Source organism: Schistocerca serialis, chromosome 1, assembly GCF_023864345.2.
Source record: "Schistocerca serialis cubense isolate TAMUIC-IGC-003099 chromosome 1, iqSchSeri2.2, whole genome shotgun sequence".
NCBI classification, from domain to species: Eukaryota; Metazoa; Arthropoda; class Insecta; order Orthoptera; family Acrididae; genus Schistocerca; species Schistocerca serialis.
In genome coordinates this window covers 1,033,184,173-1,033,201,494 of record NC_064638.1, presented here as the reverse complement: position 1 = coordinate 1,033,201,494, position 17,322 = coordinate 1,033,184,173, and the positions used below count along the sequence as shown (strand labels likewise).

The window sequence follows — 17,322 nt, the reverse complement described above, 5'->3', positions numbered from 1 at the left end:
TTTTTCCTTTTTATGCACCTAATCATTAAAGTTGTGTTCATAAGCAGCCAGATTGTGTAATTGAAGCTAGTTAGAGGTTTTTTTTTATTTTTTCATCTGAATTACTGCCAGTGCTCATGGAATTGCCACAAAGAGTTCAGAAATACAAAAGAACAGGAGGGAGATTGAGAAGAAATAACTGGCATCTGTCTCATGCACTGTTTTAAGTAATAATTAAATTCAGATATAAGACTGCAGAGGAGGGTATCTCTGGTTACAGAGTTAGGTCTCGTACCCCTTAAAATGAAACTTTTATTCACGGTTAGTGGCAATAAAACACATATCAATCCACTTTCTTCTACATTTCTGTGATTTTGTTGCATCATTCAAGCTGAATGCTGTGATGTCACCTTTAAGAAAGATTTAAATAAATCCCTTTACCAGTCCAGCTAGACTGGAGTCAAATTACCTCACTACCAAGTGAATGTCCATCAGTGAGTCTCGTTACAGCAAGAAGCAGTGATTTCTAAAGAGCAAATTGTGTGATAATCTGATGACATTTGCTGTATAGTGTCATAAAAACTGTAAATCAATGCAGGAATGCTTATTATTTGTCCTTAAACCGTTCAGCATAACAGTGTCAGACATGTTAGACACATTGAAGTAATAATACATACATATACAGAGTGAATATTAATAAACCCGACTAACCACAGGGATGGATTCCTGACTGAAAATGGAGGAAGTGCATTGTTGCTGTGGTAGATGGTGCTGATAAATGACAATTCCTCTGAGAATGTACCATGTGTGTTGCACTTTGAACACTTGTTATCACTTGAATGCAACACAGCTCTGTACTGTGTACTGGGATGATTAGTTGTCCACACACACACACACACACACACACACACACACACACACACACACACACTCTCTCTCTCTCTCTCTCTCTCTCTCTCTCTCTCTCTCTCTCTCTCTCTCTCTCTTGTCTGTCTGTCCCCGGACACATGTTTATTGGACCTTTTTTTCTCCATTTCTATTCACGAATCCATCCCTGCAATAATTTGTCGGTTTTATTCATCTTCACCTGTGTGAGACTAGTACAAAGTAGGATAGTATTAGGTGAGGATAAGTCAGAAAGTTGGTGAGAGTTGGGTAGGATTGCCAATGAGTGTGAATGTGAAATAAAGGGTGGTTACAGATTGACTTTTAGTGCCATAATTTAAACCGAGTGAGGTGGCGCTGTGACTAGCACACGGGACTCGCATTCGGGAGGATGACGGTTCAATCCCGCATCCGGCCATCCTGATTTAGGTTTTCCGTGATTTCCTCAAATTGCTCCAGGCAAATGCCAGGATGGTTCCTTTGAAAGGGCACGGCCAACTTCCTTCCCCGTCTTTCCCTAATCTGATGAGACCGATGACCTCGCTGTCTGGTCTCCTCCCCCAAACAACCCAAACCAACCCCCAACCCATAAGTGAAAGCCCTTTGCCATATTTAACACACATTTCATTAAAATAAAAACTAACTGCAGGGTAAATTTAGAAAAGCTATATTATATAATGATGAGTATTTTGCTGCGTATTATAGATATAGGCCTATATCACACATAAGTAGGAAAAATACAAGGGGAGGGGACCCCAGTATGTAACTTTTGCTGAGAGAAGTAAAGATGGAGAATTAATTTTCACATAAGTGGAAGATTAACTTTATTTCGCTCTGTGTGATTTGCATGTTACTACTGAAGTTTGATGAAATATTGGCTTCCCCTCACAGTGCGTTGTTAGGCCTTATTAGTTTTGTAAAAATTGTCGACATATTTGTAAGTGAGTCTTGTCAATTCAAGAAGAAGAAGAAGAAGGGGGGGGGAGGGAGGAATCATTTTCTCACCCACTGTGTCTGAGTTGGATGATACTTGGCTTTTATTGTAGTAGTTCTCCCTAAAGAGATAAATAAGTATACCAAATTTATCACTTGCCTTTCTAATTTCTGTCAGTTTAAAGTTTGGAACTGAAACTGTAACCAGTGTGATGGCATAAAATGAAACTTGCCAACATTTTGGAAATAAATTACAATTTTTTCATTCGTTGTCCAACCTATGTGAAATTCAGTTGTTATATACTCTAAAATTGTCTAATATTTGCATGTAAACCCAGTGAGACAGGAAAAAAGTGTACTTTCATTTTTGTGTTATATGTTATATTAAAATTGGTTCTATGTATCTACAGCCTGTGAGTATTCTACCTTCACAGTCTGCATACCGTGTATCTGAAGAGAGCATCATAATTAAGATATTATGGGAGGTAATGACCACCCTGTGGATGAAATGAGAAAGTCAAAGTCCTGCTAACATTGCTTTCACGAATCAAGAGTATGCCTTATGTTGACTGTTACTCCTCTCTAGAAGTTTTCTGGCAGAGAAAGGGTCTTGCTGTAGGAAACATTCTTCTGTAATACAGACAGGCAGGTTTAAACAATCAGCCAGGACCATGTATCATCAACTGTTGCTAGAAAGGAGATAATCTCAAAATCTTGTTCCTAAAATAATTTTTAAACCATTGGCTATCAAGTGGAAAAAGAAAATTAGTAGTGTTTTTGTACCTGTATGGTATATTTCCTGCTATATTGAAATATTTAGGTCTTTTTTCAGTTTCCTTAGAATCTGTTGCTGTTCAAAAATTAATAAAACATTTTCTTAGAATATTTCTGTTTTTCAATCTTAACATTCTTAATAAGATTTTACTACTTAAAACTCAACAAACTATAAGTTATATGGTCCCAGGAAATTATTCCAAATATGTGCAGTTCGCATGGATACAGCCATGTTTTCTGCCCTCCCCCTTTCCTTGTTGTTCTGGAGGTATATGATGCATCTATCTCCAGCACTGGTTGTTTTTTTCTGGGTGTACTAGGATATTTGATTTTGACTATTTTCCGGCATGTAATGTCCCACATATAAAATAGAAAGGTGTAGTTTTTAATTTTAAACAGTTCAGTCACAGATAGAAATAAAGAGAGATTATTGAGCACGTTTCAGAATGTTATTGATGTCTGTGAAAGCCATCTGTAGTCATATTCAACTTGTACTATAGGGTAAACATTACAGCATATAAATGTATTTCCTAGAGTATTCCTACTTAGCAAACACCACCTGATGAATGTTTGTTTACGGTAGAAAATCGAGCTATGTTTTCAGTGTACTATCTTAATCTGCTATCTTCATTTTATTTGACTTTTTTTCTGTAAATATCCCAAGACCAAAATGCAGACCTGTAGAGGCCGCTTCAAGAAATAGGGGGAATTTAGTATTACAGAAGGAAAAGGAATACAAAAGGAAGGAAAAAAATACAATGCTAAAATAAGTTGTTCTAAAGTAGGGCTTATAATTTAACATATTGTAACTTCACACACGCGCACACACACACACACACACACACACACACACACACACACACACACACACAGAGAGAGAGAGAGAGAGAGAGAGAGAGAGAGAGTGTTGGGGGGGGGGGGGGGGGGCGCTCACACGCATGCTACCCAGAATTGCCATACTGTGCAATGTTTGTTTAAATATGTTGAGCAGAACACAGATGAAAAAGTTACTTCTTTTCAGATAGAGAAACATATTCTTTTTATAACAGATACAAGAAAATATTAGCACCAAGTTACAAAGAAGTACCAAATTCGGTTGCTGACTATCTCTGCATCACTGAATCTGTCTCAGCAGAGAAACAAAATAATTAAAAAGTTTCAGTGCATCAGGCACAGAGTATATTTAACAAAAAGGGCTTCTTAGCAATACCTAACTTGAAAAGAGGAAATAAGCTGAGAAACTGAAATAACTGATTTAGTAATAAATAAAATCTGCAAGTTTCGCCAGGTATAAAAGATGGAGTATGCACAGGGAGAAAACACTGTGAAAGAAAACTTTTGATTTGAAGCAGTTTGTACAAAAGTATTCAAATTTTAAAAGTGAATATTCTGAAGCTAAAGTCAGTTTTCTAACTTCTGTTTACTGCACCCAAATTGTGGGAGGAGGAAGAGGGAATCAGTGTTTTAACATCCCATTGACAAGGTTATTAGAGTTGGACACAAGCTCAGATTAGGAAAGGTTGGAGAAGGAAACCAGCCGTGCCGTGTCAAAGGACCCATCCTGCCATTTACCTTAAGAGATGCAGGGAAATCACGGAAAACCTAAATGAGGATGGCCAGATGTGGATTTGAACCATTGTCCTCCCGAATGCATTAAGCGTGTCCAGTGTGCCAACCATTGTACTCCCCTCCCCCCCCCCCCCCCTTTGGTGCCCCAAATTGAGCTTTGTAGTACACGCTAATGCTACCCACTCATTATGTGTGTACATGATTCACCCAACATGATTTTACCAATTAACATATTACCATTTGAATAAAACAATAGACAGAAAAATGCTAATGTACGAAAACCCAAAATATGCATGTATGTTATGCCACTGTTGTGAATCCTGTTCAAAAGAGGAAGAAAAATTTAGAAAAAAATATAAAATTATCAGCGGCTTTCAGCCAAAAGAATGCAAATAGCCACACATTCTGCAAACATTGCAGAACCTATTAACCAAATTCAAAAAACTTGTTCCTGTTTTACTCTTGCACTATACATCACATTGTAGTTAATCTGAAAAATACTGAAGGTGAGAGATAAGTGAAGTGTCTTTGTGTCATGCCTGATGACATAAAACATGATGTCTGTATGCTCTGCAGAATTCCATACACTGTGATAGATTTCATCCAAGAAATATAATCTACAGTTCTTTCAGTTTTTTAATGTTGACACCAAAGCTAAATTTTATTTCGTTTCCAAAGAGTCTGTAAATCAAACTTCTCTGCATCTTGTGGAATACTTTGTCGAACTTCAAACACTTTCAAAACCCAGAAGTTTCCATAACTTCAAACTAGTAGATTGCTTAGGAAAGTTGGCACCAAGCAGAATGAGCTGTGATGCTGACCCCATCCTCGAAATGTAATTTAAGATGTAAATTGACTTCCCTTGGTGCCAACAAATTATTTAACATGTAAATTATGCAATCAGTAGTACATGGAGTTAATATTACTGATCTGAATATAATAGAATGTGATGATAATCACAATACATTTGTCTTGAGCAAGACAAATTTACAGTGAACTGTTACAGAGCATGCATGTCTTTAATTATGTCGGGTCTTACAAAAAATATGATATTACTTTTCTCTGTATGCATCCTTCAGAACCATCACAGTCATTCGATTAGTCCAATGAGATGATAGTTGTGTGGTGTCCAACTGTCTCCATCTGGCTATTGTTGAACTTCTAAAACTTTATGTCGAGGAATTTACCTATGACAGAATAGTGTATGTGCTTTATTTAGAAAAAAATGTTGCTGCAGAAAATTATTTTAACTTTAGATAGATAGCTAAAAAAAGAATAAATCAGTAGTTTTATGAATGCCTGAATGTATGTTATTAAATTACTATCAGTGGAACATTTTTGTTTTATAAATGTAATGACTTAAAACTTCAGTTTTTGTCTTGAGATTAGGACTACGAAATTGTCTGTTGCCAGTTTATCTGTCATGAACCATGTGTTTTACTACTTGTCCTTTCCTTTTTTTTTAAAAAAAATTGTAATTACTATAAATGACAACAACTCTGAAAAGAGAAACAAATTCTAAAAGATTATTTATTTATTTATTCATCCGTGGAACAATAAATATTGTACGGATGTCGTCAGATTACAACACATGAGCACACATTTACATTTACAATTAAACAGGTTTCTCATATTTTGTGTAGTTTTTATAACTAGTCATACACATAATTATAATTGTAGTGTTGACAGATTGCCAACACTACGCACATTATTTAAGGGAGGCGGCCATTAAGCAAGCAGGCGGACTTGATGATCTGAAACAGGATACTTCATAAATGCTATAAAGAAAAGTACGTAGCTGCTGGAATACTTAACTTTAATCCACCATTTGTATACAGCATTCTTGATGAGACATTTCATACGATAACTATCAAACTATGTAAGGCTAATGGCGCCTTGCTAGGTCGTAGCCATGGACTTAGCTGAAGGCTATTCTAACTGTCTCTCGGCAAATGAGGCGCCTTGCTAGGTCGTAGCCATGGACTTAGCTGAAGGCTATTCTAACTGTCTCTCGGCAAATGAGAGATGCTTCGTCAGTGTAGTCGCTAGCAATGTCGTCCGTACAACTGGGGCGAGTGCTAGTCCGTATCTCGAGACCTGCCTTGTGGTGGCGCTCGGTCTGCGATCACACAGTGGCGACACGCGGGTCCGACATGTACTAATGGACCGCGGCCGATTTAAAGCTACCACCTAGCAAGTGTGGTGTCTGGCAGTGCCAACACAATAATTACATAATATTTTGGTGATAATGTCATATGTTGCTAATAATCTACATCTATGTTAAATATTCTTTTACAGTATAACAACTTTTACTTACTAAAAAGGTTTTAAGCTTTTGTCTGAAAGTGAGGGGCTCATTTATTTCTTTAATTTCTTGTGGTAATTTGTTGTACAGTTTTATCCCATTGTAAAATATACTTTTTTGCGTCTTTGCCTTGTTCTTTCTATCTAGATGGATGTGGTGACAAGCTCTTGTTTCATGGTCATGTATTAGGCTGTTTGTGTTGTACATGTTAAGATTTTTCTTAATGAACATTATGATCTGAAAGATATACTCACAAGAAACAGTTAGAATTCCTAGCTTTCTAAATAATTCTAGACAGTGGGCCCTGTTGTTGCTATTTGTTATTATCCTTATGGCTCTTTTTTGTACTTTGAACACAGTTTGTATGTTACTGGCACTTGTTCCCCAAAACATGATCCCATAGCTGAGGACTGAGTGTAGATATCCGTAATATGTTATTTTAAGACAGGTATTATTGCATACCGGTGCAAGGATTCTAAGAGCATAGCATGCTGTGGATAATTTCTTTGCCAAAATGTTGACATGGTTTGTCCATTTCAGTTGGCTGTCTACATTCATCCCTAAGAATTTGGTACTTGTTACACATTCTAATTCATTATTATTAACTTTTATTCTAGTGGCATTGTGTTTTTTGTTCAATTGGAAGTTAATATAGTTAGTTTTCTTTACATTTAGGGTTACTTTATTTTTTAATGACCAGTTGTGGACATCATTGAGAGCCTCGTTTGCTCTTTCTGACAGTTGTGTTGGATTTTCACCTGTTATTACTATGTTGTTATCATCAGCAAAAAGTATTTTTTCGCCATGTCTGATACTTTGTGGGAAGTCGTTAATGAATATAAGAAACAATATTGGGCCTAATACACTTCCCTGTGGGACGCCTATATTCACATTTTCTGGGTCAGACAGGTGTTTTATAGGGGAATTGTTTGAAACTTGTGATATCTCAACTCGTTGAACTCTGTTTTCCAAGTATGATTTGAACCACTTCTTTGTCACACCTCTTATTCCTATTTGCCCTAATTTATGAAGTAAGATTTTGTGGTCAACTGTATCAAAGGCCTTGGACAAGTCTAAAAAGATACCACTTACATTTTCACCTTTGTCCAGTCCTTCTAAAATTACTTTAGTGAACTGTGCTATAGCATATTGTGTGCCTTTTCCGGGCCTAAAACCAAATTGGTCATTGGAAAGAAGATTATATTTATTCAGGTAATTTAGCAGTCTCTTTTTGACTAGTATTTCTATTATTTTAGAAATGATAGACAGTATAGAGATCGGCCTGTAGTTCTCTACATTTTCCACATCTCCGTTTTTAAGGATAGGTATAACTTTTGCTTGTTTTAGGTCTCCGGAAAGTATCCAGACTCGAAAGATTCATTAATTATGTCTGTTAATGGGCCCTTTATGGAGTCTATACAATCTTTAATTACGCAGACTGGGATTTCATCAAGTCCTACTGAAGTTTTATTTTTTAGTTGGTGTACTACTAGTGCCACTTCCCTTTCTGTAGTTGGCAAGAGCACCATTGAGTTTGTTGGCTGGTTCTGAGTAGGTAAATCATACGTATCTGGAAATTTCTGCTGTAATTTGTTTGCAATACTACTGAAATATGAGTTTACAAAATCAGCTAATTTTTTAGGGTTACCTACTGGTACATCTTTGTTTTTAATATGTGAATTGAGGTCCTTTTTAGCAGAGTTAGATGTTTCCTGTTTGACGATGTTCCAGGCTGCTTTGCTCTTGTTTTCAGCTTCAAGTAATATTTTGTTGTTTGAAAGTTTTTTTGCTGCTAGCAACACCTTTCTGTAAATTTTTGTAGGATTGCAGAACTTCTGGGTTAGATTGATTATTTTTTATGGAGTTGAGATATCTAAGAGTTTATGAGGATTTTTTTATACCTGTAGTCACCGACTGATTTCTCTTTGTAGTTTTAATTTGATAAAGAGTTTTGGGAAACATCTCTTCAAATCTGAGTTTAAAAATTGACATGAACTTGATAAATTTCTGATTTGCATTGGTTTCTGCATAGACTTCCCTCCAATCTTCATATTCTAGCTGGGATTTAAACTGATGCAGGGCTGATTTGGAAAACATTCTTTTGTATGTACAAAGTTTAGGAGGAGTTTCTACATGAATGTTAGTTTTTAAGATCTGGCAGAGGTGGTCTGCTAGGCCCAGGTTTTGGACAACAATATGACATTTTTTACTACCAATATCTGTAGCTACATGATCTATAGATGAGGAGGATTCTTTCGTTATTCTAGTTGGACAATTAACAAGGGAGGATATTGCGTAACAGCTTAGAATATTCACATATATGTTGCTAGCCTTATCAGGCTTCATCATATTAATGTTTAAGTCACCACAGATAATTACATTTGCTTTTGGTCCAGAAACCTTGTCTAAGCTGTGATTCAGTTTTGAGAAGAATATATCAATGTCTCCACTAGGAGAGCGGTACACACAAAATATGACTAATTTTTTTGCTATGCCAGGTCCTATTATTTCAACAGCGGAAAGTTCGAAATGTTTGTCCTCACCTAGATCTAAAAGATCATATCTTACTTTAAATGACATACCTTTTTTTACATAGATACATGAACCTCCACCATTCATTGAGATTCTGCTATAGTAACATGCAAGGTCAAATGAGGCTAATGCAATGTGTTCAATTTGCTTCCCTTTGCACCAGTGTTCAGTGATACACAAAATTTGGCTATCAAATTTTTCCAATTCTACTTCTAGCTGTTGTGCTTTGTTCTTTTTGGCTTGAATGTTTTGGTGAAACACTGTTAGGCATTTGTTTTCACTTATCTTGGTGGCACCTTTCCCTTTAGACCTGATGCTAAAAAATCCTTCAGATGAGCTGGTGGCATGGTTATTCTTCTGTTGATGACGGTGGAGGTGAGTCTGTTGCCGGTTTGACTTGGAAGTTGGTGTATCTGAGGGTATCTGCCTTATGTTAGTCTTGTAACTTAGACCGGGTACCAAAAATCCTGCAGAGTTGAAAGTTTCCTGGTTCTTGTGCTTCTTCTGTTTGCTTCTGTTACTGATGATGATGGTGAAGCTGGTGAAAAGTCTTTCACTGTTGAAGACTGAGGAGTGGCCAATACTGATGAAAGGTCATTGGCTTTTGGCACATCAGGCGTTTTTTTTCTTGTTAATGATGCAGTTGCGTAGTATGTAGCTGCTTCTGCTGAAGCTGCTTTGGAAACTTCTGTCCTAGTTGACTCATTTATCTCAGCTGTTTTTGACGAAAGTGGAGATTCTAGTGCTGGACCTGTTGTCAGTGATTCAGTTTCATTTTCTTGTTGGAAATTTTCAGTTGCTGTGTTTGGTGGTGGAAGTGGTATGGTCGTGCTATTCTTGTCCTTAACTGCCTTCACTGCATTAAGGATTTCTCGACTAATGAATGATTTTCTGAGTTTATTACAAATATTTGAGAAACATATTTTGTAAGAATATATTTTGTGAGAATATATTAAAAGACCTAAAATTTCCAATACAATAAGAAAAATCCCATAAAAGAACAAAAATACATTGCAGCTCTCCCATAGGGATAATGAAAACAAGATGACACTAAATACAACATACACAGAAGCAAGTAAGCCATCACTCAGTGTGTGCTCCACGTGTGAGTGGAATCAGTAGAAACCTTAATACTGTGCATAGTACAATGTGAAGTACCTTCATCCACACATTTCTTAGTGGTACGCACATAGATGAAACCCACAAATTTTATACTACCACAGGATGGCCTTAACGTTGAAGATTTTTTGTAAAATAATAATAATAATAATAATATAGGTTTTGAGGATTATTGCTTTCCCTATATGCAGTTCTGAACCATGCGTTTCCCAAAATAAAACACAAAACTGTGAAATACATTTTTCCTGTCTCGGTGAGTTTACGTAAAGGTGTTAGGTAATTTTATGTGCTATCATATTTTCAAGTACATAAGCACCAAATTTCACATGTATTGTATGAAAAAATTATAATTGATTTTAAAAATGTTAGCTAGTGTCTCTTTGGGACATTATAGTATTAACAGTTTCTAAACTTGCAAAATTTTGTAATGCCATAAAATGAAAACAGAGGTAGATGAAATGCTAGAATTTGGTATGAATCAATAAAGATAACAAATAAGTCAAGTTTCATCCAAATCCAAGATGGTGAAAGAGATGGCTTGGTAGACTGTGAACAGCTGTGGTAATTGTTACCTCAGGCTGGAACTGAGTTTTACTGACAAATAAGACATTATCAGCTCTGCTAAGCATATGCAGCCAGGACAGGATTTTTATCATGCCTGTATCTACAGTTTCTTTTGTGGGCCAGAATCATAATGTAAATTTGATGTCTCTGAGTGCTAGAATAATCTGATATTGCACTGCCACAGGAAAGTGTGATAGGAGCCCTATTGTTTTCTGTATACATAAATGATCTGGTACACAGGGTGAACAGCAATCTGCAGTTGTTTGCTGATGATATTGCATTGTACAAGAAGATGTCAAAAGTTGAGTGATTGTAGTAGGATATGAGATGACTTAGACAAAATTTCTAGTTGGTGTAATGAAATGCACCTAGCTCTAAATGCAGAAAAATGTAAGTTAAAGCGGACAAGGAGAAAAAACAAACCTTTCATGCTTGGTTACAGCATTAGTAGTGTCCTACTTGACACAGTCACATTGTTTAAATATCTGGGCACAATGTTGCAAAATGATGTGAAATGCAATGAGTATGTGAGGATTGTGGTAGGGAAGGCAAATGGTCGACTTCAGTATATTGCAAGAATTTTTGGAAAGTGTGGTTTATCTGTAAAGGAGACAACATATAGGACACTGATGCAACCTATTCTTGAGTGCTGCTCAAGTGTTTGGGGTCCGCATGAGTTCGGATTAAAGGTAGATATTGAAGCAGTTTGGAGGTGGGCTGCTAGATTTGTTACTGTTGAGTTTGAACAGCCTGCAAGTATTACAGATATGCTTTGGGAACTCAAATAGAAATCACTGGAGGGAAGGCGACATTCTTTTCAAGTAACACTATTGAGAAAATTTAGAGAACCAGGATTTGAAGCAGACTGCACAATGATTCTACTGCCGCCAACATCCGTTTCATGTAACAATGATGAAGATAAAGATATGAGAAATTAGGGCTCATATGGAAGCATATAGATAGTCATTTCTCCTTTGCTGTATTTGTAAGTGGAGCAGAAAAGGAAATGACTAGTAATGGTACAGGGTACCTTCCATACTGCACTGGATGGTGGCTTGCAGAGTATGTTTGTTGATGTAGACGTGTGATCCTTTTGTTTAGTAGACTCAACAGATTTGAGACTGAATTGATATGTAGTGCAATATAGCAAGTGCAAATGGATTATCTTCCTCAGTTTAGTAAAAAGGGATTACTGTTACTGTGTGGTTGGGATAAAAAGCTCTATGAATAGTATTGAAACTTATAAAAACTGGAAAATAATGTTGTACATAGAATGAAACGTGGAACAATAGTTGTTGATTGTAATTTCACAACAAAGACCTAACAAATTATGAAACACAGAGCATTGGTTTACACAAACAAGTAAAAGTGAGATGACCTTGTGAAGGCAAATAACTGTACATTCATATTCCTATTGGCTGAGTAATCCAGGCAGATACCACTTCTGTACCAGAAGTCCATTCTGGCATCATGGATCTGAGGTTTCTTTCATTTTGTGGTGATATAGTTGTGCCCATTCAGTATATGATGTGTGTCTGTTTTGATTCTACATGTATAACCTTATATTCGTATCCCAAAACAGCCATTCAGCTGGGGCCACAGCTCCATGTGTAAATTTAGAGAATGTTTTCCAACAAGATTCTGGATCTTGATATTCTTTGCTCTATTAATACAAGACCCTGTCATATAAATGGTTAATGTAGATAGGGCTAAGTGTCAGTGCACAACTAAACACAGCAAAAGTAAGCTTTTATGGAACTTATGCTTGTGATAAATAATTCATCCACTTCCACCTAAGTATGAGAATTGGTGAGGAGTCTGCATTTTGGAATCTACCAGCATCATAGAATCTGACAGCTTCTTATTCATTTTCATTTTTTTATTTTTTTGATCCTGTTGCAAATGGTTTCCTGGGCAAATAACATCCAGTAGCGAATTTCCGTTTTTAAATCTTGGAAAAGCATAAAACGTTATTTGGAAGCATGATGTTCTCCAAAAGCTCTGTGGCTGAGGATATTATAAACACCTCTCCATTCTTATATGATTCTTTGTTCTCTGTTGATTGTGTCAATTAATTATTGGTGATGTTTAGTGCAAGAGAATTGTTTTCCATTAAATTCTATTTTAGATGTCACTTTTTTTTTGTTATTATGATCATAGCATATTGCTATGGGAAAGTACAGTGTACATTGTTCTTTTAACAAATGTGCAATTTTTACTCTTTTCTCCAGCCATATGATTATGACTGACAGAAAGGCAGTTGGATGATTGACAACAACCACCAGCTTTTTATCATCTCCAGAGGAGACTCGATTTTAATTGTGTTAGTCTGTAAACTGCTTGAGCAGTTTTAAATCTGCAGCAGAGTTTCTAGGCTTCCAGTTTAATGATAAGCTCACTAAGTTTGTATACCTGATAGACTTGATGGAAATAAACATTCTAAATTGCCTCAGGCACAGATCTAGATGAGCAGACAAGGAATATCTGCTGCTTTCCAAAATGCCGTAAATGCCATGCAGGGAAGACTATGGATACACTGTGTATAAGTCAGCAAAGCTATGTACTTGTAGATTGTAGACATTTCCTCTAGGGGGGGGGGGGGGGGATTGGGCTGGCAAATGGAAGTTTTAAGACCAACATCTGCTGAGTTTGATGAATGATCACTTGCCAGGTGGTGCTGACTTCTGTTAGGTTATCATGTGTAAGTGAAATGTGTTTCTTCCAGTCACTGTCACACCGTACCATTCATTCCATTCATTCACCAAATGAACAAATGTTCATTTTTTGTTTGTGAGCAACAACACCATTGAGATTTGTGTGAAGATGCATCACATAATATTGTTGTGGATCCAAATACCATATTCTGACACGTATTTTTCCATTACTGTTTTCTTGTCTTTTAAGGAAGCACCACATTGACATCATTGCCTGTGCCAGCTTGACTGCAGTGGTTAGCACACAAGACTCGCATTTGGGAGGACGACAGTTCAAACCCGCATCCAGCCAACCTGATTTAGGTTTTCCGTGATTTCCCTAAATCGCTTCAGGCTAATGTCGATATGGTTTCTTTGAAAGGGCACGGACAACTTCCTTCCACACCTTTCCCTAATTGCTTTGACCGCTGACGTCGCTGTTTGGTTCCCTCCCATGAATCAACCAACAAACCAACTTGATTAAGCATGGCTTCCTTTGTTACCATGTTCCAGAAAGCATGTGACATGGTGGCACACTGCAGACTGTTAATGAGGGTCGGAGCATATGGTATAGGTTCGCAGTTTGCAAGTGGCTCAAGAACTTGTTAAGTAGTAAAACCCAGTATATCTTCCATGATGGCAAGTGTCCATCAAAGACAAGGCTATCATCAGGAGTGCCCCAGGGAAGACCAACCATCTGTGGCTTTGCAGGTGATACTGAAGGGTACGGGAAAGTATCATTATTGAGTCACTGTAGTAGGATACAGGATGACTTACAAGGGGACATTCCTGGTGTAAATAAATGATATTGATGAAACTTGGTGGTATGCAGAGCGTTCAAAGAAATGCAATACAGATTTTTTTCATTTTGCCTAGTTTCACGTTTAAAGAGTAAAACATACCCACAAAGCTAATTTGGCATATTCGGTTTAGAGGGAATATCCTCAAAACCATGATACATAAAAATGTGTATTATATAAAGGCTGAAGTGTAATTAGCATTCTTGAAAACTGTATGATCAATATTGTAATTATTCGAAATTTGGCAGAATATCCCATCACCATTAGTTAATTTTCAGAAATGAAAACTTTTGATGCAACGTAAATTACGAAAGCTCCACACCATTTCCATTCATGTGTAATAAAGTTGTTTTTTGAAATACCATTTCTGCAAAATAAGCTGTACACATTGTGCTGTCAGAGTTTTTTCAATATAACTAATTAAAATTTGTAAACATTCATTATTAGTTTAATTATTTTGACTCATTATTACGGCACAAAATCATTGCAGTAATGATTATCTATAAAGGAAGGCATAAAACATAATGTATTTTACACCACACAAATAAAAAGAACAAAATTTTGTAATGCAATACACATGATGAACAACACACTGTAAAACAAAATTCACCAAGATTTCCAATTGTGTCGGCTGAGCCTCTAAATACCCTAATTTGTGCCAGCCATATTTAGGCCTGATTTGTGCCAGGCACATTTTGGTGCATTGCAAAATCTTAGTGAACAGAACTGATGTGTTGTGTTCTAGTGACTGCAGCTTAATTATATTGTTTCTCGAGTGGAGGATGAAATGTTAATCATTCAGCAAAGCTAGATCAGAAAATTTTCTCAAAACGTTCTCCAACGTTGAAAGCTGTATATGTCCCAAGTCTGTACCTGTCCCATTGACCCTTTCGGGATCAACAGATGAACTAGAATTCGAAAATCTCTTTTTGAAGCCCCAAATGGTCTTCTGACAGCTTCAAAATCTGGTAAAATAATGTCTGCCGTCATCAAAAGATATTTGGCAGGCTTTTATTTTTCAGTGCAGGAGAAAAAATTGTTTTATTGTTAGATTCTTGGGGTGGTCATTGTGGAAGAACCGGTTTGAGCATCATACATGAGGACAAGGAACTTGTTCATCTGGTGATCCCAAAAGGCTCAACAGGACAGGTATAGCCATTGGACGTACATGGCATTCAATGTTGGAAGAACTTCATGAGAAAATTTTCAAACCTGGTTCCGCCAAATGATTATGTAGCCAGTCTCCAACTGGGAAACACTGCAATCAAACTGAAGTCACTAGTACATAATCAGTTCTCGTTGCCAAGGTTTTTCAATGAACAAAAAATGCCTTATACAGATCAGGATGCCTAAAGGGTTGCCAGCCACAATTCGTGAATCGTGCTGAACTTTGTTTTATATTGTGCTGTTCGCCATGTGCATTGTTGTTGTTGTTGTTGTTGTGGTCTTCAGTCCTGAGACTGGTTTGATGCAGCTTTCCATGCTACCCTATCCTGTGCAAGTTTCTTCATCTCCCAGTACCTACTGCAACCTACATTCTTCTGAATCTGCTTAGTGTATTCATCTCTTGGTCTCCCTCTATGATTTTTACCCTCCACACTGCCCTCCAATTCTAAATTTGTGATCCCTTGATGCCTCAGAACATGTCCTACCAACCTGTTCCTTCTTCTCGTCAAGTTGTGCCACAAACTCCTCTTCTCCCCAATTCTATTCAATACCTCCTCATTAGTTATGTGATCTATCCATCTAATCTTCAGCATTCTTCTGTAGAACCACATTTCGAAAGCTTCTATTCTCTTCCTGTCCAAACTATTTATCATCCATGTTTCACTTCCATACGTGGCTACACTCCATACAAATACTTTCAGAAACGACTTCCTGACACTTAAATCTATACTCGATGTTAACAAATTTCTCTTCTTCAGAAACGCTTTCCTTGCCGTTGCCAGTCTACATTTTATATCTTCTCTATTTCGACCATCGTCAGTTATTTTGCTCCCCAAATAGCAAAACTCCTTTGCTACTTTAAGTGTCTCATTTCCTAATCTAATTCCCTCAGCATCACCCGACCTAATTTGACTACATTCCATTATCCTCATTTTGCTTTTGTTGATGTTCATCTTATATACTCCTTTCAAGACACTGTCCATTCTGTTCAACTGCTCTTCCAAGTCCTTTGCTGTCTCTGACAGAATTACAATGTCATCGGCAAACCTCAAAGTTTTTATTTCTTCTCCATGGATTTTAATACCTACTCCGAATTTTTCTTTTGTTTCCTTTACTGCTTGCTCAATATCAGATTGAATAACATCGGAGAGAGGCTACAACCCTGTCTCACTCCCTTCCCAATCACTGCTTCCCTTTCATGCCCCTCGACTCTTATAACTGCCATCTGGTTTCTGTACAAATTGTAAATAACCTTTCGTTCCCTGTATTTTACCCCTGCCACCTTTAGAATTTGAAAGAGAGTATTCCAGTCAACATTGTCAAAAGCTTTCTCTAAGTCTACAAATGCTAGAAACGTAGGTTTGCCTTTCCTTAATCTTTCTTCTAAGATAAGTCGTAAGGTCAGTATTGCCTCACGTGTTCCAATATTTCTACGGAATCCAAACTGATCTTCCCCGAGGTCGGCTTCTACCAGCTTTTCCATTCGTCTGTAAAGAATTCACGTTAGTATTTTGCAGCTGTGACTTGCCATGAATGCCATGTGCATTATGTGAAGAAATTTTGTTAATTTTATGTGCATGGTGTAAGAAAATAAGTTATGTTTTAAGCCTTTCTTTATGGATAATCATTATTGTAATGATTTTGTTTCATAAAATGGTAAGAATTTTGCGGAACAACCTGCAGAGAATTGATGAATGGTGCAGACTCTGGCAATTGACCCTGAATGTAAATAAATGTAATATATTGCGCATACATAGGAAAAGATATCCACTATTGTACAGCTACACTATTGATGACAAATAACTGGAGACAACATCTGCCATAAAATATGTAGGAATAACTATCCAGAGTAACTTTAAGTGGAATGATCACATAAAAAAGATAGTGGGAAAAGCAGCCACCAGACTCAAATTCATTGAAAGAATCTTAAGGAAATGTAACTCATCCATGAAAGAAGTTGCTTATAAGATGCATGTTCGCCCAATTCTTGAGTGTTGTTCAC

The 17,322-nt window shown here is 36.9% G+C and overlaps 1 protein-coding gene across 4 annotated transcripts in view; it reads left to right on the top strand.

Annotated features, from left to right (window-relative positions):
* Positions 1 to 17,322, top strand: part of LOC126414100 (mannosyl-oligosaccharide glucosidase) — a 413,842-nt gene that overhangs the window by 358,661 nt on the left and 37,859 nt on the right. The window contains exon 1 of one of the 4 annotated variants that reach the window (XM_050083318.1): positions 5,821 to 5,930. The exons of the other annotated variants lie outside the window; for them this stretch is intronic. The gene's annotated coding sequence lies outside the window, so the exon portion shown is untranslated. Of the gene's footprint in view, positions 1 to 5,820; positions 5,931 to 17,322 lie in introns of those variants that run through there. 4 annotated transcript variants of the gene reach the window in all.